The sequence below is a fragment of the Eleutherodactylus coqui genome, chromosome 13 (genome assembly GCF_035609145.1).
Source record: "Eleutherodactylus coqui strain aEleCoq1 chromosome 13, aEleCoq1.hap1, whole genome shotgun sequence".
In the NCBI taxonomy this organism is placed as follows: Eukaryota; Metazoa; Chordata; class Amphibia; order Anura; family Eleutherodactylidae; genus Eleutherodactylus; species Eleutherodactylus coqui.
The window spans coordinates 78,839,221-78,864,220 of NC_089849.1; the positions used below are offsets into that span (position 1 = coordinate 78,839,221).

A 25,000-nucleotide genomic window follows, 5' to 3' on the forward strand; every position below is an offset into this window, starting at 1 on the left:
ATTAAGCTACCCTGATGCGCTAGCTAAGTAGACATTAGGCGCACTCCACGATCTTGCACTTCAAAGCCTTCAATAGCCTAGAAACATCTGAAAAAGCAGTAGTGCGGTAATACTGTTGAACTCACTTGCGTTTGCTTCCTTTCTAACTGGAGGAATGCATTTTCAGCCTTCTGCTGCCATCATTAAATATTCAGCTCGAATGCAGCAACAATTCTTCTTTTTAAATCAAATTCTGGAAAAGGATTTCTTGCCAGGAGAAATGTTCTTTATGAAATCTCTTGGACATTTTGATCCAAAATTATCCACTTTTTCATGGTAGCATGGCCGAGCGGTCTAAGGCGCTGGATTAAGGCTCCAGTCTCTTTGGAGGCGTGGGTTCGAATCCCACTGCTGCCAGTTTTCAATTTTGAAAGCTCTCAAGTTGCTTTCTGAACATTTTAGTGGTCAGAAGAACTTGCTTTTGATGATGCTCAGAAATGGACTTTTTGGCCTTTTCTGAAACCGAACAAACTCTATAAGAAAAGGCTTTTGATGATATTCCCAAGATGTTATGGCACAGATTAAGCTACCCTGATGCGCTAGCTAAGTAGACATTAGGCGCACTCCACGATCTTGCACTTCAAAGCCTTCAATAGCCTAGAAACATCTGAAAAAGCAGTAGTGCGGTAATACTGTTGAACTCACGTGCGTTTGCTTCCTTTCTAACTGGAGGAATGCATTTTCAGCCTTCTGCTGCCATCATTAAATATTCAGCTCGAATGCAGCAACAATTCTTCTTTTTAAATCAAATTCTGGAAAAGGATTTCTTGCCAGGAGAAATGTTCTTTATGAAATCTCTTGGACATTTTGATCCAAAATTATCCACTTTTTCATGGTAGCATGGCCGAGCGGTCTAAGGCGCTGGATTAAGGCTCCAGTCTCTTTGGAGGCGTGGGTTCGAATCCCACTGCTGCCAGTTTTCAATTTTGAAAGCTCTCAAGTTGCTTTCTGAACATTTTAGTGGTCAGAAGAACTTGCTTTTGATGATGCTCAGAAATGGACTTTTTGGCCTTTTCTGAAACCGAACAAACTCTATAAGAAAAGGCTTTTGATGATATTCCCAAGATGTTATGGCACAGATTAAGCTACCCTGATGCGCTAGCTAAGTAGACATTAGGCGCACTCCACGATCTTGCACTTCAAAGCCTTCAATAGCCTAGAAACATCTGAAAAAGCAGTAGTGCGGTAATACTGTTGAACTCACTTGCGTTTGCTTCCTTTCTAACTGGAGGAATGCATTTTCAGCCTTCTGCTGCCATCATTAAATATTCAGCTCGAATGCAGCAACAATTCTTCTTTTTAAATCAAATTCTGGAAAAGGATTTCTTGCCAGGAGAAATGTTCTTTATGAAATCTCTTGGACATTTTGATCCAAAATTATCCAGTTTTTCATGGTAGCATGGCCGAGCGGTCTAAGGTGCTGGATTAAGGCTCCAGTCTCTTTGGAGGCGTGGGTTCGAATCCCACTGCTGCCAGTTTTCAATTTTGAAAGCTCTCAAGTTGCTTTCTGAACATTTTAGTGGTCAGAAGAACTTGCTTTTGATGATGCTCAGAAATGGACTTTTTGGCCTTTTCTGAAACCGAACAAACTCTATAAGAAAAGGCTTTTGATGATATTCCCAAGATGTTATGGCACAGATTAAGCTACCCTGATGCGCTAGCTAAGTAGACATTAGGCGCACTCCACGATCTTGCACTTCAAAGCCTTCAATAGCCTAGAAACATCTGAAAAAGCAGTAGTGCGGTAATACTGTTGAACTCACTTGCGTTTGCTTCCTTTCTAACTGGAGGAATGCATTTTCAGCCTTCTGCTGCCATCATTAAATATTCAGCTCGAATGCAGCAACAATTCTTCTTTTTAAATCAAATTCTGGAAAAGGATTTCTTGCCAGGAGAAATGTTCTTTATGAAATCTCTTGGACATTTTGATCCAAAATTATCCACTTTTTCATGGTAGCATGGCCGAGCGGTCTAAGGCGCTGGATTAAGGCTCCAGTCTCTTTGGAGGCGTGGGTTCGAATCCCACTGCTGCCAGTTTTCAATTTTGAAAGCTCTCAAGTTGCTTTCTGAACATTTTAGTGGTCAGAAGAACTTGCTTTTGATGATGCTCAGAAATGGACTTTTTGGCCTTTTCTGAAACCGAACAAACTCTATAAGAAAAGGCTTTTGATGATATTCCCAAGATGTTATGGCACAGATTAAGCTACCCTGATGCGCTAGCTAAGTAGACATTAGGCGCACTCCACGATCTTGCACTTCAAAGCCTTCAATAGCCTAGAAACATCTGAAAAAGCAGTAGTGCGGTAATACTGTTGAACTCACTTGCGTTTGCTTCCTTTCTAACTGGAGGAATGCATTTTCAGCCTTCTGCTGCCATCATTAAATATTCAGCTCGAATGCAGCAACAATTCTTCTTTTTAAATCAAATTCTGGAAAAGGATTTCTTGCCAAGAGAAATGTTCTTTATGAAATCTCTTGGACATTTTGATCCCAAATTATCCACTTTTTCATGGTAGCATGGCCGAGCGGTCTAAGGCGCTGGATTAAGGCTCCAGTCTCTTTGGAGGCGTGGGTTCGAATCCCACTGCTGCCAGTTTTAAATTTTGAAAGCTCTCAAGTTGCTTTCTGAACATTTTAGTGGTCAGAAGAACTTGCTTTTGATGATGCTCAGAAATGGACTTTTTGGCCTTTTCTGAAACCGAACAAACTCTATAAGAAAAGGCTTTTGATGATATTCCCAAGATGTTATGGCACAGATTAAGCTACCCTGATGCGCTAGCTAAGTAGACATTAGGCGCACTCCACGATCTTGCACTTCAAAGCCTTCAATAGCCTAGAAACATCTGAAAAAGCAGTAGTGCGGTAATACTGTTGAACTCACTTGCGTTTGCTTCCTTTCTAACTGGAGGAATGCATTTTCAGCCTTCTGCTGCCATCATTAAATATTCAGCTCGAATGCAGCAACAATTCTTCTTTTTAAATCAAATTCTGGAAAAGGATTTCTTGCCAGGAGAAATGTTCTTTATGAAATCTCTTGGACATTTTGATCCAAAATTATCCACTTTTTCATGGTAGCATGGCCGAGCGGTCTAAGGCGCTGGATTAAGGCTCCAGTCTCTTTGGAGGCGTGGGTTCGAATCCCACTGCTGCCAGTTTTCAATTTTGAAAGCTCTCAAGTTGCTTTCTGAACATTTTAGTGGTCAGAAGAACTTGCTTTTGATGATGCTCAGAAATGGACTTTTTGGCCTTTTCTGAAACCGAACAAACTCTATAAGAAAAGGATTTTGATGATATTCCCAAGATGTTATGGCACAGATTAAGCTACCCTGATGCGCTAGCTAAGTAGACATTAGGCGCACTCCACGATCTTGCACTTCAAAGCCTTCAATAGCCTAGAAACATCTGAAAAAGCAGTAGTGCGGTAATACTGTTGAACTCACTTGCGTTTGCTTCCTTTCTAACTGGAGGAATGCATTTTCAGCCTTCTGCTGCCATCATTAAATATTCAGCTCGAATGCAGCAACAATTCTTCTTTTTAAATCAAATTCTGGAAAAGGATTTCTTGCCAGGAGAAATGTTCTTTATGAAATCTCTTGGACATTTTGATCCCAAATTATCCACTTTTTCATGGTAGCATGGCCGAGCGGTCTAAGGCGCTGGATTAAGGCTCCAGTCTCTTTGGAGGCGTGGGTTCGAATCCCACTGCTGCCAGTTTTCAATTTTGAAAGCTCTCAAGTTGCTTTCTGAACATTTTAGTGGTCAGAAGAACTTGCTTTTGATGATGCTCAGAAATGGACTTTTTGGCCTTTTCTGAAACCGAACAAACTCTATAAGAAAAGGCTTTTGATGATATTCCCAAGATGTTATGGCACAGATTAAGCTACCCTGATGCGCTAGCTAAGTAGACATTAGGCGCACTCCACGATCTTGCACTTCAAAGCCTTCAATAGCCTAGAAACATCTGAAAAAGCAGTAGTGCGGTAATACTGTTGAACTCACTTGCGTTTGCTTCCTTTCTAACTGGAGGAATGCATTTTCAGCCTTCTGCTGCCATCATTAAATATTCAGCTCGAATGCAGCAACAATTCTTCTTTTTAAATCAAATTCTGGAAAAGGATTTCTTGCCAGGAGAAATGTTCTTTATGAAATCTCTTGGACATTTTGATCCAAAATTATCCAGTTTTTCATGGTAGCATGGCCGAGCGGTCTAAGGTGCTGGATTAAGGCTCCAGTCTCTTTGGAGGCGTGGGTTCGAATCCCACTGCTGCCAGTTTTCAATTTTGAAAGCTCTCAAGTTGCTTTCTGAACATTTTAGTGGTCAGAAGAACTTGCTTTTGATGATGCTCAGAAATGGACTTTTTGGCCTTTTCTGAAACCGAACAAACTCTATAAGAAAAGGCTTTTGATGATATTCCCAAGATGTTATGGCACAGATTAAGCTACCCTGATGCGCTAGCTAAGTAGACATTAGGCGCACTCCACGATCTTGCACTTCAAAGCCTTCAATAGCCTAGAAACATCTGAAAAAGCAGTAGTGCGGTAATACTGTTGAACTCACTTGCGTTTGCTTCCTTTCTAACTGGAGGAATGCATTTTCAGCCTTCTGCTGCCATCATTAAATATTCAGCTCGAATGCAGCAACAATTCTTCTTTTTAAATCAAATTCTGGAAAAGGATTTCTTGCCAGGAGAAATGTTCTTTATGAAATCTCTTGGACATTTTGATCCAAAATTATCCAGTTTTTCATGGTAGCATGGCCGAGCGGTCTAAGGTGCTGGATTAAGGCTCCAGTCTCTTTGGAGGCGTGGGTTCGAATCCCACTGCTGCCAGTTTTCAATTTTGAAAGCTCTCAAGTTGCTTTCTGAACATTTTAGTGGTCAGAAGAACTTGCTTTTGATGATGCTCAGAAATGGACTTTTTGGCCTTTTCTGAAACCGAACAAACTCTATAAGAAAAGGATTTTGATGATATTCCCAAGATGTTATGGCACAGATTAAGCTACCCTGATGCGCTAGCTAAGTAGACATTAGGCGCACTCCACGATCTTGCACTTCAAAGCCTTCAATAGCCTAGAAACATCTGAAAAAGCAGTAGTGCGGTAATACTGTTGAACTCACTTGCGTTTGCTTCCTTTCTAACTGGAGGAATGCATTTTCAGCCTTCTGCTGCCATCATTAAATATTCAGCTCGAATGCAGCAACAATTCTTCTTTTTAAATCAAATTCTGGAAAAGGATTTCTTGCCAGGAGAAATGTTCTTTATGAAATCTCTTGGACATTTTGATCCAAAATTATCCAGTTTTTCATGGTAGCATGGCCGAGCGGTCTAAGGTGCTGGATTAAGGCTCCAGTCTCTTTGGAGGCGTGGGTTCGAATCCCACTGCTGCCAGTTTTCAATTTTGAAAGCTCTCAAGTTGCTTTCTGAACATTTTAGTGGTCAGAAGAACTTGCTTTTGATGATGCTCAGAAATGGACTTTTTGGCCTTTTCTGAAACCGAACAAACTCTATAAGAAAAGGCTTTTGATGATATTCCCAAGATGTTATGGCACAGATTAAGCTACCCTGATGCGCTAGCTAAGTAGACATTAGGCGCACTCCACGATCTTGCACTTCAAAGCCTTCAATAGCCTAGAAACATCTGAAAAAGCAGTAGTGCGGTAATACTGTTGAACTCACTTGCGTTTGCTTCCTTTCTAACTGGAGGAATGCATTTTCAGCCTTCTGCTGCCATCATTAAATATTCAGCTCGAATGCAGCAACAATTCTTCTTTTTAAATCAAATTCTGGAAAAGGATTTCTTGCCAGGAGAAATGTTCTTTATGAAATCTCTTGGACATTTTGATCCAAAATTATCCACTTTTTCATGGTAGCATGGCCGAGCGGTCTAAGGCGCTGGATTAAGGCTCCAGTCTCTTTGGAGGCGTGGGTTCGAATCCCACTGCTGCCAGTTTTCAATTTTGAAAGCTCTCAAGTTGCTTTCTGAACATTTTAGTGGTCAGAAGAACTTGCTTTTGATGATGCTCAGAAATGGACTTTTTGGCCTTCTCTGAAACCGAACAAACTCTATAAGAAAAGGCTTTTGATGATATTCCCAAGATGTTATGGCACAGATTAAGCTACCCTGATGCGCTAGCTAAGTAGACATTAGGCGCACTCCACGATCTTGCACTTCAAAGCCTTCAATAGCCTAGAAACATCTGAAAAAGCAGTAGTGCGGTAATACTGTTGAACTCACTTGCGTTTGCTTCCTTTCTAACTGGAGGAATGCATTTTCAGCCTTCTGCTGCCATCATTAAATATTCAGCTCGAATGCAGCAACAATTCTTCTTTTTAAATCAAATTCTGGAAAAGGATTTCTTGCCAGGAGAAATGTTCTTTATGAAATCTCTTGGACATTTTGATGCCAAATTATCCACTTTTTCATGGTAGCATGGCCGAGCGGTCTAACGCGCTGGATTAAGGCTCCAGTCTCTTTGGAGGCGTGGGTTCGAACCACACTGCTGCCAGTTTTCAATCTTGAAAGCTCTCAAGTTGCTTTCTGAACATTTTAGTGGTCAGAAGAACTTGCTTTTGATGATGCTCAGAAATGGACTTTTTGGCCTTTTCTGAAACCGAACAAACTCTATAAGAAAAGGCTTTTGATGATATTCCCAAGATGTTATGGCACAGATTAAGCTACCCTGATGCGCTAGCTAAGTAGACATTAGGCGCACTCCACGATCTTGCACTTCAAAGCCTTCAATAGCCTAGAAACATCTGAAAAAGCAGTAGTGCGGTAATACTGTTGAACTCACTTGCGTTTGCTTCCTTTCTAACTGGAGGAATGCATTTTCAGCCTTCTGCTGCCATCATTAAATATTCAGCTCGAATGCAGCAACAATTCTTCTTTTTAAATCAAATTCTGGAAAAGGATTTCTTGCCAGGAGAAATGTTCTTTATGAAATCTCTTGGACATTTTGATCCAAAATTATCCAGTTTTTCATGGTAGCATGGCCGAGCGGTCTAAGGCGCTGGATTAAGGCTCCAGTCTCTTTGGAGGCGTGGGTTCGAATCCCACTGCTGCCAGTTTTCAATTGCTTTCTGAACATTTTAGTGGTCAGAAGAACTTGCTTTTGATGATGCTCAGAAATGGACTTTTTGGCCTTTTCTGAAACCGAACAAACTCTATAAGAAAAGGCTTTTGATGATATTCCCAAGATGTTATGGCACAGATTAAGCTACCCTGATGCGCTAGCTAAGTAGACATTAGGCGCACTCCACGATCTTGCACTTCAAAGCCTTCAATAGCCTAGAAACATCTGAAAAAGCAGTAGTGCGGTAATACTGTTGAACTCACTTGCGTTTGCTTCCTTTCTAACTGGAGGAATGCATTTTCAGCCTTCTGCTGCCATCATTAAATATTCAGCTCGAATGCAGCAACAATTCTTCTTTTTAAATCAAATTCTGGAAAAGGATTTCTTGCCAGGAGAAATGTTCTTTATGAAATCTCTTGGACATTTTGATGCCAAATTATCCACTTTTTCATGGTAGCATGGCCGAGCGGTCTAACGCGCTGGATTAAGGCTCCAGTCTCCTTGGAGGCGTGGGTTCGAATCTCACTGCTGCCAGTTTTCAATTTTGAAAGCTCTCAAGTTGCTTTCTGAACATTTTAGTGGTCAGAAGAACTTGCTTTTGATGATGCTCAGAAATGGACTTTTTGGCCTTTTCTGAAACCGAACAAACTCTATAAGAAAAGGCTTTTGATGATATTCCCAAGATGTTATGGCACAGATTAAGCTACCCTGATGCGCTAGCTAAGTAGACATTAGGCGCACTCCACGATCTTGCACTTCAAAGCCTTCAATAGCCTAGAAACATCTGAAAAAGCAGTAGTGCGGTAATACTGTTGAACTCACTTGCGTTTGCTTCCTTTCTAACTGGAGGAATGCATTTTCAGCCTTCTGCTGCCATCATTAAATATTCAGCTCGAATGCAGCAACAATTCTTCTTTTTAAATCAAATTCTGGAAAAGGATTTCTTGCCAGGAGAAATGTTCTTTATGAAATCTCTTGGACATTTTGATCCAAAATTATCCAGTTTTTCATGGTAGCATGGCCGAGCGGTCTAAGGCGCTGGATTAAGGCTCCAGTCTCTTTGGAGGCGTGGGTTCGAATCCCACTGCTGCCAGTTTTCAATTTTGAAAGCTCTCAAGTTGCTTTCTGAACATTTTAGTGGTCAGAAGAACTTGCTTTTGATGATGCTCAGAAATGGACTTTTTGGCCTTTTCTGAAACCGAACAAACTCTATAAGAAAAGGCTTTTGATGATATTCCCAAGATGTTATGGCACAGATTAAGCTACCCTGATGCGCTAGCTAAGTAGACATTAGGCGCACTCCACGATCTTGCACTTCAAAGCCTTCAATAGCCTAGAAACATCTGAAAAAGCAGTAGTGCGGTAATACTGTTGAACTCACTTGCGTTTGCTTCCTTTCTAACTGGAGGAATGCATTTTCAGCCTTCTGCTGCCATCATTAAATATTCAGCTCGAATGCAGCAACAATTCTTCTTTTTAAATCAAATTCTGGAAAAGGATTTCTTGCCAGGAGAAATGTTCTTTATGAAATCTCTTGGACATTTTGATCCAAAATTATCCACTTTTTCATGGTAGCATGGCCGAGCGGTCTAAGGCGCTGGATTAAGGCTCCAGTCTCTTTGGAGGCGTGGGTTCGAATCCCACTGCTGCCAGTTTTCAATTTTGAAAGCTCTCAAGTTGCTTTCTGAACATTTTAGTGGTCAGAAGAACTTGCTTTTGATGATGCTCAGAAATGGACTTTTTGGCCTTCTCTGAAACCGAACAAACTCTATAAGAAAAGGCTTTTGATGATATTCCCAAGATGTTATGGCACAGATTAAGCTACCCTGATGCGCTAGCTAAGTAGACATTAGGCGCACTCCACGATCTTGCACTTCAAAGCCTTCAATAGCCTAGAAACATCTGAAAAAGCAGTAGTGCGGTAATACTGTTGAACTCACTTGCGTTTGCTTCCTTTCTAACTGGAGGAATGCATTTTCAGCCTTCTGCTGCCATCATTAAATATTCAGCTCGAATGCAGCAACAATTCTTCTTTTTAAATCAAATTCTGGAAAAGGATTTCTTGCCAGGAGAAATGTTCTTTATGAAATCTCTTGGACATTTTGATGCCAAATTATCCACTTTTTCATGGTAGCATGGCCGAGCGGTCTAACGCGCTGGATTAAGGCTCCAGTCTCTTTGGAGGCGTGGGTTCGAACCACACTGCTGCCAGTTTTCAATCTTGAAAGCTCTCAAGTTGCTTTCTGAACATTTTAGTGGTCAGAAGAACTTGCTTTTGATGATGCTCAGAAATGGACTTTTTGGCCTTTTCTGAAACCGAACAAACTCTATAAGAAAAGGCTTTTGATGATATTCCCAAGATGTTATGGCACAGATTAAGCTACCCTGATGCGCTAGCTAAGTAGACATTAGGCGCACTCCACGATCTTGCACTTCAAAGCCTTCAATAGCCTAGAAACATCTGAAAAAGCAGTAGTGCGGTAATACTGTTGAACTCACTTGCGTTTGCTTCCTTTCTAACTGGAGGAATGCATTTTCAGCCTTCTGCTGCCATCATTAAATATTCAGCTCGAATGCAGCAACAATTCTTCTTTTTAAATCAAATTCTGGAAAAGGATTTCTTGCCAGGAGAAATGTTCTTTATGAAATCTCTTGGACATTTTGATCCAAAATTATCCAGTTTTTCATGGTAGCATGGCCGAGCGGTCTAAGGCGCTGGATTAAGGCTCCAGTCTCTTTGGAGGCGTGGGTTCGAATCCCACTGCTGCCAGTTTTCAATTGCTTTCTGAACATTTTAGTGGTCAGAAGAACTTGCTTTTGATGATGCTCAGAAATGGACTTTTTGGCCTTTTCTGAAACCGAACAAACTCTATAAGAAAAGGCTTTTGATGATATTCCCAAGATGTTATGGCACAGATTAAGCTACCCTGATGCGCTAGCTAAGTAGACATTAGGCGCACTCCACGATCTTGCACTTCAAAGCCTTCAATAGCCTAGAAACATCTGAAAAAGCAGTAGTGCGGTAATACTGTTGAACTCACTTGCGTTTGCTTCCTTTCTAACTGGAGGAATGCATTTTCAGCCTTCTGCTGCCATCATTAAATATTCAGCTCGAATGCAGCAACAATTCTTCTTTTTAAATCAAATTCTGGAAAAGGATTTCTTGCCAGGAGAAATGTTCTTTATGAAATCTCTTGGACATTTTGATGCCAAATTATCCACTTTTTCATGGTAGCATGGCCGAGTGGTCTAACGCGCTGGATTAAGGCTCCAGTCTCTTTTTAGGCGTGGGTTCGAATCTCACTGCTGCCAGTTTTCAATTTTGAAAGCTCTCAAGTTGCTTTCTGAACATTTTAGTGGTCAGAAGAACTTGCTTTTGATGATGCTCAGAAATGGACTTTTTGGCCTTTTCTGAAACCGAACAAACTCTATAAGAAAAGGCTTTTGATGATATTCCCAAGATGTTATGGCACAGATTAAGCTACCCTGATGCGCTAGCTAAGTAGACATTAGGCGCACTCCACGATCTTGCACTTCAAAGCCTTCAATAGCCTAGAAACATCTGAAAAAGCAGTAGTGCGGTAATACTGTTGAACTCACTTGCGTTTGCTTCCTTTCTAACTGGAGGAATGCATTTTCAGCCTTCTGCTGCCATCATTAAATATTCAGCTCGAATGCAGCAACAATTCTTCTTTTTAAATCAAATTCTGGAAAAGGATTTCTTGCCAGGAGAAATGTTCTTTATGAAATCTCTTGGACATTTTGATCCAAAATTATCCAGTTTTTCATGGTAGCATGGCCGAGCGGTCTAAGGCGCTGGATTAAGGCTCCAGTCTCTTTGGAGGTGTGGGTTCGAATCCCACTGCTGCCAGTTTTCAATTTTGAAAGCTCTCAAGTTGCTTTCTGAACATTTTAGTGGTCAGAAGAACTTGCTTTTGATGATGCTCAGAAATGGACTTTTTGGCCTTTTCTGAAACCGAACAAACTCTATAAGAAAAGGCTTTTGATGATATTCCCAAGATGTTATGGCACAGATTAAGCTACCCTGATGCGCTAGCTAAGTAGACATTAGGCGCACTCCACGATCTTGCACTTCAAAGCCTTCAATAGCCTAGAAACATCTGAAAAAGCAGTAGTGCGGTAATACTGTTGAACTCACTTGCGTTTGCTTCCTTTCTAACTGGAGGAATGCATTTTCAGCCTTCTGCTGCCATCATTAAATATTCAGCTCGAATGCAGCAACAATTCTTCTTTTTAAATCAAATTCTGGAAAAGGATTTCTTGCCAGGAGAAATGTTCTTTATGAAATCTCTTGGACATTTTGATCCAAAATTATCCAGTTATTCATGGTAGCATGGCCGAGCGGTCTAAGGCGCTGGATTAAGGCTCCAGTCTCTTTGGAGGCGTGGGTTCGAATCCCACTGCTGCCAGTTTTCAATTTTGAAAGCTCTCAAGTTGCTTTCTGAACATTTTAGTGGTCAGAAGAACTTGCTTTTGATGATGCTCAGAAATGGACTTTTTGGCCTTTTCTGAAACCGAACAAACTGTATAAGAAAAGGCTTTTGATGATATTCCCAAGATGTTATGGCACAGATTAAGCTACCCCGATGCGCTAGCTAAGTAGACATTAGGCGCACTCCACGATCTTGCACTTCAAAGCCTTCAATAGCCTAGAAACATCTGAAAAAGCAGTAGTGCGGTAATACTGTTGAACTCACTTGCGTTTGCTTCCTTTCTAACTGGAGGAATGCATTTTCAGCCTTCTGCTACCATCATTAAATATTCAGCTCGAATGCAGCAACAATTCTTCTTTTTAAATCAAATTCTGGAAAAGGATTTCTTGCCAGGAGAAATGTTCTTTATGAAATCTCTTGGACATTTTGATCCCAAATTATCCACTTTTTCATGGTAGCATGGCCGAGCGGTCTAAGGCGCTGGATTAAGGCTCCAGTCTCTTTGGAGGCGTGGGTTCGAATCCTACTGCTGCCAGTTTTCAATTTTGAAAGCTCTCAAGTTGCTTTCTGAGCATTTTAGTGGTCAGAAGAACTTGCTTTTGATGATGCTCAGAAATGGACTTTTTGGCCTTTTCTGAAACCGAACAAACTCTATAAGAAAAGGCTTTTGATGATATTCCCAAGATGTTATGGCACAGATTAAGCTACCCTGATGCGCTAGCTAAGTAGACATTAGGCGCACTCCACGATCTTGCACTTCAAAGCCTTCAATAGCCTAGAAACATCTGAAAAAGCAGTAGTGCGGTAATACTGTTGAACTCACTTGCGTTTGCTTCCTTTCTAACTGGAGGAATGCATTTTCAGCCTTCTGCTGCCATCATTAAATATTCAGCTCGAATGCAGCAACAATTCTTCTTTTTAAATCAAATTCTGGAAAAGGATTTCTTGCCAGGAGAAATGTTCTTTATGAAATCTCTTGGACATTTTGATCCAAAATTATCCAGTTTTTCATGGTAGCATGGCCGAGCGGTCTAAGGCGCTGGATTAAGGCTCCAGTCTCTTTGGAGGCGTGGGTTCGAATCCCACTGCTGCCAGTTTTCAATTTTGAAAGCTCTCAAGTTGCTTTCTGAACATTTTAGTGGTCAGAAGAACTTGCTTTTGATGATGCTCAGAAATGGACTTTTTGGCCTTTTCTGAAACCGAACAAACTGTATAAGAAAAGGCTTTTGATGATATTCCCAAGATGTTATGGCACAGATTAAGCTACCCCGATGCGCTAGCTAAGTAGACATTAGGCGCACTCCACGATCTTGCACTTCAAAGCCTTCAATAGCCTAGAAACATCTGAAAAAGCAGTAGTGCGGTAATACTGTTGAACTCACTTGCGTTTGCTTCCTTTCTAACTGGAGGAATGCATTTTCAGCCTTCTGCTACCATCATTAAATATTCAGCTCGAATGCAGCAACAATTCTTCTTTTTAAATCAAATTCTGGAAAAGGATTTCTTGCCAGGAGAAATGTTCTTTATGAAATCTCTTGGACATTTTGATCCCAAATTATCCACTTTTTCATGGTAGCATGGCCGAGCGGTCTAAGGCGCTGGATTAAGGCTCCAGTCTCTTTGGAGGCGTGGGTTCGAATCCTACTGCTGCCAGTTTTCAATTTTGAAAGCTCTCAAGTTGCTTTCTGAGCATTTTAGTGGTCAGAAGAACTTGCTTTTGATGATGCTCAGAAATGGACTTTTTGGCCTTTTCTGAAACCGAACAAACTCTATAAGAAAAGGCTTTTGATGATATTCCCAAGATGTTATGGCACAGATTAAGCTACCCTGATGCGCTAGCTAAGTAGACATTAGGCGCACTCCACGATCTTGCACTTCAAAGCCTTCAATAGCCTAGAAACATCTGAAAAAGCAGTAGTGCGGTAATACTGTTGAACTCACTTGCGTTTGCTTCCTTTCTAACTGGAGGAATGCATTTTCAGCCTTCTGCTGCCATCATTAAATATTCAGCTCGAATGCAGCAACAATTCTTCTTTTTAAATCAAATTCTGGAAAAGGATTTCTTGCCAGGAGAAATGTTCTTTATGAAATCTCTTGGACATTTTGATCCAAAATTATCCACTTTTTCATGGTAGCATGGCCGAGCGGTCTAAGGCGCTGGATTAAGGCTCCAGTCTCTTTGGAGGCGTGGGTTCGAATCCCACTGCTGCCAGTTTTCAATTTTGAAAGCTCTCAAGTTGCTTTCTGAACATTTTAGTGGTCAGAAGAACTTGCTTTTGATGATGCTCAGAAATGGACTTTTTGGCCTTTTCTGAAACCGAACAAACTCTATAAGAAAAGGCTTTTGATGATATTCCCAAGATGTTATGGCACAGATTAAGCTACCCTGATGCGCTAGCTAAGTAGACATTAGGCGCACTCCACGATCTTGCACTTCAAAGCCTTCAATAGCCTAGAAACATCTGAAAAAGCAGTAGTGCGGTAATACTGTTGAACTCACTTGCGTTTGCTTCCTTTCTAACTGGAGGAATGCATTTTCAGCCTTCTGCTGCCATCATTAAATATTCAGCTCGAATGCAGCAACAATTCTTCTTTTTAAATCAAATTCTGGAAAAGGATTTCTTGCCAGGAGAAATGTTCTTTATGAAATCTCTTGGACATTTTGATCCCAAATTATCCACTTTTTCATGGTAGCATGGCCGAGCGGTCTAAGGCGCTGGATTAAGGCTCCAGTCTCTTTGGAGGCGTGGGTTCGAACCACACTGCTGCCAGTTTTCAATTTTGAAAGCTCTCAAGTTGCTTTCTGAACATTTTAGTGGTCAGAAGAACTTGCTTTTGATGATGCTCAGAAATGGACTTTTTGGCCTTTTCTGAAACCGGACAAACTCTATAAGAAAAGGCTTTTGATGATATTCCCAAGATGTTATGGCACAGATTAAGCTACCCTGATGCGCTAGCTAAGTAGACATTAGGCGCACTCCACGATCTTGCACTTCAAAGCCTTCAATAGCCTAGAAACATCTGAAAAAGCAGTAGTGCGGTAATACTGTTGAACTCACGTGCGTTTGCTTCCTTTCTAACTGGAGGAATGCATTTTCAGCCTTCTGCTGCCATCATTAAATATTCAGCTCGAATGCAGCAACAATTCTTCTTTTTAAATCAAATTCTGGAAAAGGATTTCTTGCCAGGAGAAATGTTCTTTATGAAATCTCTTGGACATTTTGATCCAAAATTATCCACTTTTTCATGGTAGCATGGCCGAGCGGTCTAAGGCGCTGGATTAAGGCTCCAGTCTCTTTGGAGGCGTGGGTTCGAATCCCACTGCTGCCAGTTTTCAATTTTGAAAGCTCTCAAGTTGCTTTCTGAACATTTTAGTGGTCAGAAGAACTTGCTTTTGATGATGCTCAGAAATGGACTTTTTGGCCTTTTCTGAAACCGAACAAACTCTATAAGAAAAGGCTTTTGATGATATTCCCAAGATGTTATGGCACAGATTAAGCTACCCTGATGCGCTAGCTAAGTAGACATTAGGCGCACTCCACGATCTTGCACTTCAAAGCCTTCAATAGCCTAGAAACATCTGAAAAAGCAGTAGTGCGGTAATACTGTTGAACTCACGTGCGTTTGCTTCCTTTCTAACTGGAGGAATGCATTTTCAGCCTTCTGCTGCCATCATTAAATATTCAGCTCGAATGCAGCAACAATTCTTCTTTTTAAATCAAATTCTGGAAAAGGATTTCTTGCCAGGAGAAATGTTCTTTATGAAATCTCTTGGACATTTTGATCCAAAATTATCCACTTTTTCATGGTAGCATGGCCGAGCGGTCTAAGGCGCTGGATTAAGGCTCCAGTCTCTTTGGAGGCGTGGGTTCGAATCCCACTGCTGCCAGTTTTCAATTTTGAAAGCTCTCAAGTTGCTTTCTGAACATTTTAGTGGTCAGAAGAACTTGCTTTTGATGATGCTCAGAAATGGACTTTTTGGCCTTTTCTGAAACCGAACAAACTCTATAAGAAAAGGCTTTTGATGATATTCCCAAGATGTTATGGCACAGATTAAGCTACCCTGATGCGCTAGCTAAGTAGACATTAGGCGCACTCCACGATCTTGCACTTCAAAGCCTTCAATAGCCTAGAAACATCTGAAAAAGCAGTAGTGCGGTAATACTGTTGAACTCACTTGCGTTTGCTTCCTTTCTAACTGGAGGAATGCATTTTCAGCCTTCTGCTGCCATCATTAAATATTCAGCTCGAATGCAGCAACAATTCTTCTTTTTAAATCAAATTCTGGAAAAGGATTTCTTGCCAGGAGAAATGTTCTTTATGAAATCTCTTGGACATTTTGATCCAAAATTATCCAGTTTTTCATGGTAGCATGGCCGAGCGGTCTAAGGCGCTGGATTAAGGCTCCAGTCTCTTTGGAGGCGTGGGTTCGAATCCCACTGCTGCCAGTTTTCAATTTTGAAAGCTCTCAAGTTGCTTTCTGAACATTTTAGTGGTCAGAAGAACTTGCTTTTGATGATGCTCAGAAATGGACTTTTTGGCCTTTTCTGAAACCGAACAAACTCTATAAGAAAAGGCTTTTGATGATATTCCCAAGATGTTATGGCACAGATTAAGCTACCCTGATGCGCTAGCTAAGTAGACATTAGGCGCACTCCACGATCTTGCACTTCAAAGCCTTCAATAGCCTAGAAACATCTGAAAAAGCAGTAGTGCGGTAATACTGTTGAACTCACTTGCGTTTGCTTCCTTTCTAACTGGAGGAATGCATTTTCAGCCTTCTGCTGCCATCATTAAATATTCAGCTCGAATGCAGCAACAATTCTTCTTTTTAAATCAAATTCTGGAAAAGGATTTCTTGCCAGGAGAAATGTTCTTTATGAAATCTCTTGGACATTTTGATCCAAAATTATCCACTTTTTCATGGTAGCATGGCCGAGCGGTCTAAGGCGCTGGATTAAGGCTCCAGTCTCTTTGGAGGCGTGGGTTCGAATCCCACTGCTGCCAGTTTTCAATTGCTTTCTGAACATTTTAGTGGTCAGAAGAACTTGCTTTTGATGATGCTCAGAAATGGACTTTTTGGCCTTCTCTGAAACCGAACAAACTCTATAAGAAAAGGCTTTTGGTGATATTCCCAAGATGTTATGGCACAGATTAAGCTACCCTGATGCGCTAGCTAAGTAGACATTAGGCGCACTCCACGATCTTGCACTTCAAAGCCTTCAATAGCCTAGAAACATCTGAAAAAGCAGTAGTGCGGTAATACTGTTGAACTCACTTGCGTTTGCTTCCTTTCTAACTGGAGGAATGCATTTTCAGCCTTCTGCTGCCATCATTAAATATTCAGCTCGAATGCAGCAACAATTCTTCTTTTTAAATCAAATTCTGGAAAAGGATTTCTTGCCAGGAGAAATGTTCTTTATGAAATCTCTTGGACATTTTGATGCCAAATTATCCACTTTTTCATGGTAGCATGGCCGAGCGGTCTAACGCGCTGGATTAAGGCTCCAGTCTCTTTGGAGGCGTCGGTTCGAACCACACTGCTGCCAGTTTTCAATCTTGAAAGCTCTCAAGTTGCTTTCTGAACATTTTAGTGGTCAGAAGAACTTGCTTTTGATGATGCTCAGAAATGGACTTTTTGGCCTTTTCTGAAACCGAACAAACTCTATAAGAAAAGGCTTTTGATGATATTCCCAAGATGTTATGGCACAGATTAAGCTACCCTGATGCGCTAGCTAAGTAGACATTAGGCGCACTCCACGATCTTGCACTTCAAAGCCTTCAATAGCCTAGAAACATCTGAAAAAGCAGTAGTGCGGTAATACTGTTGAACTCACTTGCGTTTGCTTCCTTTCTAACTGGAGGAATGCATTTTCAGCCTTCTGCTGCCATCATTAAATATTCAGCTCGAATGCAGCAACAATTCTTCTTTTTAAATCAAATTCTGGAAAAGGATTTCTTGCCAGGAGAAATGTTCTTTATGAAATCTCTTGGACATTTTGATCCAAAATTATCCAGTTTTTCATGGTAGCATGGCCGAGCGGTCTAAGGCGCTGGATTAAGGCTCCAGTCTCTTTGGAGGCGTGGGTTCGAATCCCACTGCTGCCAGTTTTCAATTGCTTTCTGAACATTTTAGTGGTCAGAAGAACTTGCTTTTGATGATGCTCAGAAATGGACTTTTTGGCCTTTTCTGAAACCGAACAAACTCTATAAGAAAAGGCTTTTGATGATATTCCCAAGATGTTATGGCACAGATTAAGCTACCCTGATGCGCTAGCTAAGTAGACATTAGGCGCACTCCACGATCTTGCACTTCAAAGCCTTCAATAGCCTAGAAACATCTGAAAAAGCAGTAGTGCGGTAATACTGTTGAACTCACTTGCGTTTGCTTCCTTTCTAACTGGAGGAATGCATTTTCAGCCTTCTGCTGCCATCATTAAATATTCAGCTCGAATGCAGCAACAATTCTTCTTTTTAAATCAAATTCTGGAAAAGGATTTCTTGCCAGGAGAAATGTTCTTTATGAAATCTCTTGGACATTTTGATGCCAAATTATCCACTTTTTCATGGTAGCATGGCCGAGCGGTCTAACGCGCTGGATTAAGGCTCCAGTCTCTTTGGAGGCGTGGGTTCGAATCTCACTGCTGCCAGTTTTCAATTTTGAAAGCTCTCAAGTTGCTTTCTGAACATTTTAGTGGTCAGAAGAACTTGCTTTTGATGATGCTCAGAAATGGACTTTTTGGCCTTTTCTGAAACCGAACAAACTCTATAAGAAAAGGCTTTTGATGATATTCCCAAGATGTTATGGCACAGATTAAGCTACCCTGATGCGCTAGCTAAGTAGACATTAGGCGCACTCCACGATCTTGCACTTCAAAGCCTTCAATAGCCTAGAAACATCTGAAAAAGCAGTAGTGCGGTAATACTGTTGAACTCACTTGCGTTTGCTTCCTTTCTAACTGGAGGAATGCATTTTCAGCCTTCTGCTGCCATCATTAAATATTCAGCTCGAATGCAGCAACAATTCTTCTTTTTAAATCAAATTCTGGAAAAGGATTTCTTGCCAGGAGAAATGTTCTTTATGAAATCTCTTGGACATTTTGATCCAAAATTATCCAGTTTTTCATGGTAGCATGGCCGAGCGGTCTAAGGCGCTGGATTAAGGCTCCAGTCTCTTTGGAGGTGTGGGTTCGAATCCCACTGCTGCCAGTTTTCAATTTTGAAAGCTCTCAAGTTGCTTTCTGAACATTTTAGTGGTCAGAAGAACTTGCTTTTGATGATGCTCAGAAATGGACTTTTTGGCCTTTTCTGAAACCGAACAAACTCTATAAGAAAAGGCTTTTGATGATATTCCCAAGATGTTATGGCACAGATTAAGCTACCCTGATGCGCTAGCTAAGTAGACATTAGGCGCACTCCACGATCTTGCACTTCAAAGCCTTCAATAGCCTAGAAACATCTGAAAAAGCAGTAGTGCGGTAATACTGTTGAACTCACTTGCGTTTGCTTCCTTTCTAACTGGAGGAATGCATTTTCAGCCTTCTGCTGCCATCATTAAATATTCAGCTCGAATGCAGCAACAATTCTTCTTTTTAAATCAAATTCTGGAAAAGGATTTCTTGCCAGGAGAAATGTTCTTTATGAAATCTCTTGGACATTTTGATCCAAAATTATCCACTTTTTCATGGTAGCATGGCCGAGCGGTCTAAGGCGCTGGATTAAAGCTCCAGTCTCTTTGGAGGTGTGGGTTCGAATCCCACTGCTGCCAGTTTTCAATTTTGAAAGCTCTCAAGTTGCTTTCTGAACATTTTAGTGGTCAGAAGAACTTGCTTTTGATGATGCTCAGAAATGGACTTTTTGGCCTTTTCTGAAACCGAACAAACTCTATAAGAAAAGGCTTTTGATGATATTCCCAAGATGTTATGGCACAGATTAAGCTACCCTGATGCGCTAGCTAAGTAGACATTAGGCGCACTCCACGATCTTGCACTTCAAAGCCTTCAATAGCCTAGAAACATCTGAAAAAGCAGTAGTGCGGTAATACTGTTGAACTCACTTGCGTTTGCTTCCTTTCTAACTGGAGGAATGCATTTTCAGCCTTCTGCTGCCATCATTAAATATTCAGCTCGAATGCAGCAACAATTCTTCTTTTTAAATCAAATTCTGGAAAAGGATTTCTTGCCAGGAGAAATGTTCTTTATGAAATCTCTTGGACATTTTGATCCAAAATTATCCACTTTTTCATGGTAGCATGGCCGAGCGGTCTAAGGTGCTGGATTTAGGCTCCAGTCTCTTTGGAGGCGTGGGTTCGAATCCCACTGCTGCCAGTTTTCAACTTTGAAAGCTCTCAAGTTGCTTTCTGAACATTTTAGTGGTCAGAAGAACTTGCTTTTGAGGATGCTCAGAAATGGACTTTTTGGCCTTTTCTGAAACCGAACAAACTCTATAAGAAAAGGCTTTTGATGATATTTCCAAGATGTTATGGCACAGATTAAGCTACCCCGATGCGCTAGCTAAGTAGACATTAGGCGCACTCCACGATCTTGCACTTCAAAGCCTTCAATAGCCTAGAAACATCTGAAAAAGCAGTAGTGCGGTAATACTGTTGAACTCACTTGCGTTTGCTTCCTTTCTAACTGGAGGAATGCATTTTCAGCCTTCTGCTGCCATCATTAAATATTCAGCTCGAATGCAGCAACAATTCTTCTTTTTAAATCAAATTCTGGAAAAGGATTTCTTGCCAGGAGAAATGTTCTTTATGAAATCTCTTGGACATTTTGATCCAAAATTATCCAGTTTTTCATGGTAGCATGGCCGAGCGGTCTAAGGCGCTGGATTAAGGCTCCAGTCTCTTTGGAGGCGTGGGTTCGAATCCCACTGCTGCCAGTTTTCAATTTTGAAAGCTCTCAAGTTGCTTTCTGAACATTTTAGTGGTCAGAAGAACTTGCTTTTGATGATGCTCAGAAATGGACTTTTTGGCCTTTTCTGAAACCGAACAAACTCTATAAGAAAAGGCTTTTGATGATATTCCCAAGATGTTATGGCACAGATTAAGCTACCCTGATGCGCTAGCTAAGTAGACATTAGGCGCACTCCACGATCTTGCACTTCAAAGCCTTCAATAGCCTAGAAACATCTGAAAAAGCAGTAGTGCGGTAATACTGTTGAACTCACTTGCGTTTGCTTCCTTTCTAACTGGAGGAATGCATTTTCAGCCTTCTGCTGCCATCATTAAATATTCAGCTCGAATGCAGCAACAATTCTTCTTTTTAAATCAAATTCTGGAAAAGGATTTCTTGCCAGGAGAAATGTTCTTTATGAAATCTCTTGGACATTTTGATCCCAAATTATCCACTTTTTCATGGTAGCATGGCCGAGCGGTCTAAGGCGCTGGATTAAGGCTCCAGTCTCTTTGGAGGCGTGGGTTCGAATCCCACTGCTGCCAGTTTTCAATTTTGAAAGCTCTCAAGTTGCTTTCTGAACATTTTAGTGGTCAGAAGAACTTGCTTTTGATGATGCTCAGAAATGGACTTTTTGGCCTTTTCTGAAACCGAACAAACTCTATAAGAAAAGGCTTTTGATGATATTCCCAAGATGTTATGGCACAGATTAAGCTACCCTGATGCGCTAGCTAAGTAGACATTAGGCGCACTCCACGATCTTGCACTTCAAAGCCTTCAATAGCCTAGAAACATCTGAAAAAGCAGTAGTGCGGTAATACTGTTGAACTCACTTGCGTTTGCTTCCTTTCTAACTGGAGGAATGCATTTTCAGCCTTCTGCTGCCATCATTAAATATTCAGCTCGAATGCAGCAACAATTCTTCTTTTTAAATCAAATTCTGGAAAAGGATTTCTTGCCAGGAGAAATGTTCTTTATGAAATCTCTTGGACATTTTGATCCCAAATTATCCACTTTTTCATGGTAGCATGGCCGAGCGGTCTAAGGCGCTGGATTAAGGCTCCAGTCTCTTTGGAGGCGTGGGTTCGAATCCCACTGCTGCCAGTTTTCAATTTTGAAAGCTCTCAAGTTGCTTTCTGAACATTTTAGTGGTCAGAAGAACTTGCTTTTGATGATGCTCAGAAATGGACTTTTTGGCCTTTTCTGAAACCGAACAAACTCTATAAGAAAAGGCTTTTGATGATATTCCCAAGATGTTATGGCACAGATTAAGCTACCCTGATGCGCTAGCTAAGTAGACATTAGGCGCACTCCACGATCTTGCACTTCAAAGCCTTCAATAGCCTAGAAACATCTGAAAAAGCAGTAGTGCGGTAATACTGTTGAACTCACTTGCGTTTGCTTCCTTTCTAACTGGAGGAATGCATTTTCAGCCTTCTGCTGCCATCATTAAATATTCAGCTCGAATGCAGCAACAATTCTTCTTTTTAAATCAAATTCTGGAAAAGGATTTCTTGCCAGGAGAAATGTTCTTTATGAAATCTCTTGGACATTTTGATCCAAAATTATCCACTTTTTCATGGTAGCATGGCCGAGCGGTCTAAGGTGCTGGATTTAGGCTCCAGTCTCTTTGGAGGCGTGGGTTCGAATCCCACTGCTGCCAGTTTTCAACTTTGAAAGCTCTCAAGTTGCTTTCTGAACATTTTAGTGGTCAGAAGAACTTGCTTTTGAGGATGCTCAGAAATGGACTTTTTGGCCTTTTCTGAAACCGAACAAACTCTATAAGAAAAGGCTTTTGATGATATTTCCAAGATGTTATGGCACAGATTAAGCTACCCCGATGCGCTAGCTAAGTAGACATTAGGCGCACTCCACGATCTTGCACTTCAAAGCCTTCAATAGCCTAGAAACATCTGAAAAAGCAGTAGTGCGGTAATACTGTTGAACTCACTTGCGTTTGCTTCCTTTCTAACTGGAGGAATGCATTTTCAGCCTTCTGCTGCCATCATTAAATATTCAGCTCGAATGCAGCAACAATTCTTCTTTTTAAATCAAATTCTGGAAAAGGATTTCTTGCCAGGAGAAATGTTCTTTATGAAATCTCTTGGACATTTTGATCCAAAATTATCCAGTTTTTCATGGTAGCATGGCCGAGCGGTCTAAGGCGCTGGATTAAGGCTCCAGTCTCTTTGGAGGCGTGGGTTCGAATCCCACTGCTGCCAGTTTTCAATTTTGAAAGCTCTCAAGTTGCTTTCTGAACATTTTAGTGGTCAGAAGAACTTGCTTTTGATGATGCTCAGAAATGGACTTTTTGGCCTTTTCTGAAACCGAACAAACTGTATAAGAAAAGGCTTTTGATGATATTCCCAAGATGTTATGGCACAGATTAAGCTACCCCGATGCGCTAGCTAAGTAGACATTAGGCGCACTCCACGATCTTGCACTTCAAAGCCTTCAATAGCCTAGAAACATCTGAAAAAGCAGTAGTGCGGTAATACTGTTGAACTCACTTGCGTTTGCTTCCTTTCTAACTGGAGGAATGCATTTTCAGCCTTCTGCTACCATCATTAAATATTCAGCTCGAATGCAGCAACAATTCTTCTTTTTAAATCAAATTCTGGAAAAGGATTTCTTGCCAGGAGAAATGTTCTTTATGAAATCTCTTGGACATTTTGATCCAAAATTATCCACTTTTTCATGGTAGCATGGCCGAGCGGTCTAAGGCGCTGGATTAAGGCTCCAGTCTCTTTGGAGGTGTGGGTTCGAATCCCACTGCTGCCAGTTTTCAATTTTGAAAGCTCTCAAGTTGCTTTCTGAACATTTTAGTGGTCAGAAGAACTTGCTTTTGATGATGCTCAGAAATGGACTTTTTGGCCTTTTCTGAAACCGAACAAACTCTATAAGAAAAGGCTTTTGATGATATTCCCAAGATGTTATGGCACAGATTAAGCTACCCTGATGCGCTAGCTAAGTAGACATTAGGCGCACTCCACGATCTTGCACTTCAAAGCCTTCAATAGCCTAGAAACATCTGAAAAAGCAGTAGTGCGGTAATACTGTTGAACTCACTTGCGTTTGCTTCCTTTCTAACTGGAGGAATGCATTTTCAGCCTTCTGCTGCCATCATTAAATATTCAGCTCGAATGCAGCAACAATTCTTCTTTTTAAATCAAATTCTGGAAAAGGATTTCTTGCCAGGAGAAATGTTCTTTATGAAATCTCTTGGACATTTTGATCCAAAATTATCCACTTTTTCATGGTAGCATGGCCGAGCGGTCTAAGGTGCTGGATTTAGGCTCCAGTCTCTTTGGAGGCGTGGGTTCGAATCCCACTGCTGCCAGTTTTCAACTTTGAAAGCTCTCAAGTTGCTTTCTGAACATTTTAGTGGTCAGAAGAACTTGCTTTTGAGGATGCTCAGAAATGGACTTTTTGGCCTTTTCTGAAACCGAACAAACTCTATAAGAAAAGGCTTTTGATGATATTTCCAAGATGTTATGGCACAGATTAAGCTACCCCGATGCGCTAGCTAAGTAGACATTAGGCGCACTCCACGATCTTGCACTTCAAAGCCTTCAATAGCCTAGAAACATCTGAAAAAGCAGTAGTGCGGTAATACTGTTGAACTCACTTGCGTTTGCTTCCTTTCTAACTGGAGGAATGCATTTTCAGCCTTCTGCTGCCATCATTAAATATTCAGCTCGAATGCAGCAACAATTCTTCTTTTTAAATCAAATTCTGGAAAAGGATTTCTTGCCAGGAGAAATGTTCTTTATGAAATCTCTTGGACATTTTGATCCAAAATTATCCAGTTTTTCATGGTAGCATGGCCGAGCGGTCTAAGGCGCTGGATTAAGGCTCCAGTCTCTTTGGAGGCGTGGGTTCGAATCCCACTGCTGCCAGTTTTCAATTTTGAAAGCTCTCAAGTTGCTTTCTGAACATTTTAGTGGTCAGAAGAACTTGCTTTTGATGATGCTCAGAAATGGACTTTTTGGCCTTTTCTGAAACCGAACAAGCTCTATAAGAAAAGGCTTTTGATGATATTCCCAAGATGTTATGGCACAGATTAAGCTACCCTGATGCGCTAGCTAAGTAGACATTAGGCGCACTCCACGATCTTGCACTTCAAAGCCTTCAATAGCCTAGAAACATCTGAAAAAGCAGTAGTGCGGTAATACTGTTGAACTCACTTGCGTTTGCTTCCTTTCTAACTGGAGGAATGCATTTTCAGCCTTCTGCTGCCATCATTAAATATTCAGCTCGAATGCAGCAACAATTCTTCTTTTTAAATCAAATTCTGGAAAAGGATTTCTTGCCAGGAGAAATGTTCTTTATGAAATCTCTTGGACATTTTGATCCAAAATTATCCACTTTTTCATGGTAGCATGGCCGAGCGGTCTAAGGTGCTGGATTAAGGCTCCAGTCTCTTTGGAGGCGTGGGTTCGAATCCCACTGCTGCCAGTTTTCAATTTTGAAAGCTCTCAAGTTGCTTTCTGAACATTTTAGTGGTCAGAAGAACTTGCTTTTGATGATGCTC

General features: G+C 41.0%; 28 non-coding genes across 28 annotated transcripts; all 28 read left to right on the forward strand.

The window, feature by feature from the left end:
• Positions 1-314: 314 nt before the first annotated feature.
• On the forward strand, positions 315-396 carry TRNAL-AAG (transfer RNA leucine (anticodon AAG)). The gene has a single exon. It is a non-coding gene; the product is annotated as a tRNA-Leu (tRNA).
• Positions 397-873: 477 nt separating this feature from the next.
• Positions 874-955, forward strand: TRNAL-AAG (transfer RNA leucine (anticodon AAG)). The gene has a single exon. It is a non-coding gene; the product is annotated as a tRNA-Leu (tRNA).
• Positions 956-1,991: 1,036 nt separating this feature from the next.
• TRNAL-AAG (transfer RNA leucine (anticodon AAG)) lies at positions 1,992-2,073 on the forward strand. The gene has a single exon. It is a non-coding gene; the product is annotated as a tRNA-Leu (tRNA).
• Positions 2,074-2,550: 477 nt separating this feature from the next.
• Positions 2,551-2,632, forward strand: TRNAL-AAG (transfer RNA leucine (anticodon AAG)). The gene has a single exon. It is a non-coding gene; the product is annotated as a tRNA-Leu (tRNA).
• A 477-nt stretch (positions 2,633-3,109) lies between these two features.
• TRNAL-AAG (transfer RNA leucine (anticodon AAG)) lies at positions 3,110-3,191 on the forward strand. Its single transcript has one exon. It is a non-coding gene; the product is annotated as a tRNA-Leu (tRNA).
• Positions 3,192-3,668: 477 nt separating this feature from the next.
• On the forward strand, positions 3,669-3,750 carry TRNAL-AAG (transfer RNA leucine (anticodon AAG)). Its single transcript has one exon. It is a non-coding gene; the product is annotated as a tRNA-Leu (tRNA).
• A 2,154-nt stretch (positions 3,751-5,904) lies between these two features.
• Positions 5,905-5,986, forward strand: TRNAL-AAG (transfer RNA leucine (anticodon AAG)). The gene has a single exon. It is a non-coding gene; the product is annotated as a tRNA-Leu (tRNA).
• A 1,036-nt stretch (positions 5,987-7,022) lies between these two features.
• On the forward strand, positions 7,023-7,104 carry TRNAL-AAG (transfer RNA leucine (anticodon AAG)). Its single transcript has one exon. It is a non-coding gene; the product is annotated as a tRNA-Leu (tRNA).
• Positions 7,105-8,123: 1,019 nt separating this feature from the next.
• On the forward strand, positions 8,124-8,205 carry TRNAL-AAG (transfer RNA leucine (anticodon AAG)). Its single transcript has one exon. It is a non-coding gene; the product is annotated as a tRNA-Leu (tRNA).
• Positions 8,206-8,682: 477 nt separating this feature from the next.
• Positions 8,683-8,764, forward strand: TRNAL-AAG (transfer RNA leucine (anticodon AAG)). The gene has a single exon. It is a non-coding gene; the product is annotated as a tRNA-Leu (tRNA).
• A 1,036-nt stretch (positions 8,765-9,800) lies between these two features.
• Positions 9,801-9,882, forward strand: TRNAL-AAG (transfer RNA leucine (anticodon AAG)). Its single transcript has one exon. It is a non-coding gene; the product is annotated as a tRNA-Leu (tRNA).
• A 1,578-nt stretch (positions 9,883-11,460) lies between these two features.
• Positions 11,461-11,542, forward strand: TRNAL-AAG (transfer RNA leucine (anticodon AAG)). The gene has a single exon. It is a non-coding gene; the product is annotated as a tRNA-Leu (tRNA).
• A 1,036-nt stretch (positions 11,543-12,578) lies between these two features.
• Positions 12,579-12,660, forward strand: TRNAL-AAG (transfer RNA leucine (anticodon AAG)). The gene has a single exon. It is a non-coding gene; the product is annotated as a tRNA-Leu (tRNA).
• A 1,036-nt stretch (positions 12,661-13,696) lies between these two features.
• Positions 13,697-13,778, forward strand: TRNAL-AAG (transfer RNA leucine (anticodon AAG)). The gene has a single exon. It is a non-coding gene; the product is annotated as a tRNA-Leu (tRNA).
• Positions 13,779-14,814: 1,036 nt separating this feature from the next.
• TRNAL-AAG (transfer RNA leucine (anticodon AAG)) lies at positions 14,815-14,896 on the forward strand. The gene has a single exon. It is a non-coding gene; the product is annotated as a tRNA-Leu (tRNA).
• Positions 14,897-15,373: 477 nt separating this feature from the next.
• On the forward strand, positions 15,374-15,455 carry TRNAL-AAG (transfer RNA leucine (anticodon AAG)). The gene has a single exon. It is a non-coding gene; the product is annotated as a tRNA-Leu (tRNA).
• Positions 15,456-15,932: 477 nt separating this feature from the next.
• Positions 15,933-16,014, forward strand: TRNAL-AAG (transfer RNA leucine (anticodon AAG)). The gene has a single exon. It is a non-coding gene; the product is annotated as a tRNA-Leu (tRNA).
• Positions 16,015-16,491: 477 nt separating this feature from the next.
• TRNAL-AAG (transfer RNA leucine (anticodon AAG)) lies at positions 16,492-16,573 on the forward strand. Its single transcript has one exon. It is a non-coding gene; the product is annotated as a tRNA-Leu (tRNA).
• Positions 16,574-17,592: 1,019 nt separating this feature from the next.
• TRNAL-AAG (transfer RNA leucine (anticodon AAG)) lies at positions 17,593-17,674 on the forward strand. The gene has a single exon. It is a non-coding gene; the product is annotated as a tRNA-Leu (tRNA).
• Positions 17,675-19,252: 1,578 nt separating this feature from the next.
• On the forward strand, positions 19,253-19,334 carry TRNAF-AAA (transfer RNA phenylalanine (anticodon AAA)). Its single transcript has one exon. It is a non-coding gene; the product is annotated as a tRNA-Phe (tRNA).
• A 477-nt stretch (positions 19,335-19,811) lies between these two features.
• On the forward strand, positions 19,812-19,893 carry TRNAL-UAG (transfer RNA leucine (anticodon UAG)). The gene has a single exon. It is a non-coding gene; the product is annotated as a tRNA-Leu (tRNA).
• Positions 19,894-20,370: 477 nt separating this feature from the next.
• TRNAL-AAG (transfer RNA leucine (anticodon AAG)) lies at positions 20,371-20,452 on the forward strand. Its single transcript has one exon. It is a non-coding gene; the product is annotated as a tRNA-Leu (tRNA).
• A 477-nt stretch (positions 20,453-20,929) lies between these two features.
• Positions 20,930-21,011, forward strand: TRNAL-AAG (transfer RNA leucine (anticodon AAG)). Its single transcript has one exon. It is a non-coding gene; the product is annotated as a tRNA-Leu (tRNA).
• Positions 21,012-21,488: 477 nt separating this feature from the next.
• On the forward strand, positions 21,489-21,570 carry TRNAL-AAG (transfer RNA leucine (anticodon AAG)). Its single transcript has one exon. It is a non-coding gene; the product is annotated as a tRNA-Leu (tRNA).
• Positions 21,571-22,047: 477 nt separating this feature from the next.
• TRNAL-UAG (transfer RNA leucine (anticodon UAG)) lies at positions 22,048-22,129 on the forward strand. The gene has a single exon. It is a non-coding gene; the product is annotated as a tRNA-Leu (tRNA).
• A 477-nt stretch (positions 22,130-22,606) lies between these two features.
• Positions 22,607-22,688, forward strand: TRNAL-AAG (transfer RNA leucine (anticodon AAG)). Its single transcript has one exon. It is a non-coding gene; the product is annotated as a tRNA-Leu (tRNA).
• Positions 22,689-23,724: 1,036 nt separating this feature from the next.
• On the forward strand, positions 23,725-23,806 carry TRNAL-UAG (transfer RNA leucine (anticodon UAG)). Its single transcript has one exon. It is a non-coding gene; the product is annotated as a tRNA-Leu (tRNA).
• Positions 23,807-24,283: 477 nt separating this feature from the next.
• On the forward strand, positions 24,284-24,365 carry TRNAL-AAG (transfer RNA leucine (anticodon AAG)). Its single transcript has one exon. It is a non-coding gene; the product is annotated as a tRNA-Leu (tRNA).
• The last annotated feature ends 635 nt before the right edge of the window (positions 24,366-25,000 follow it).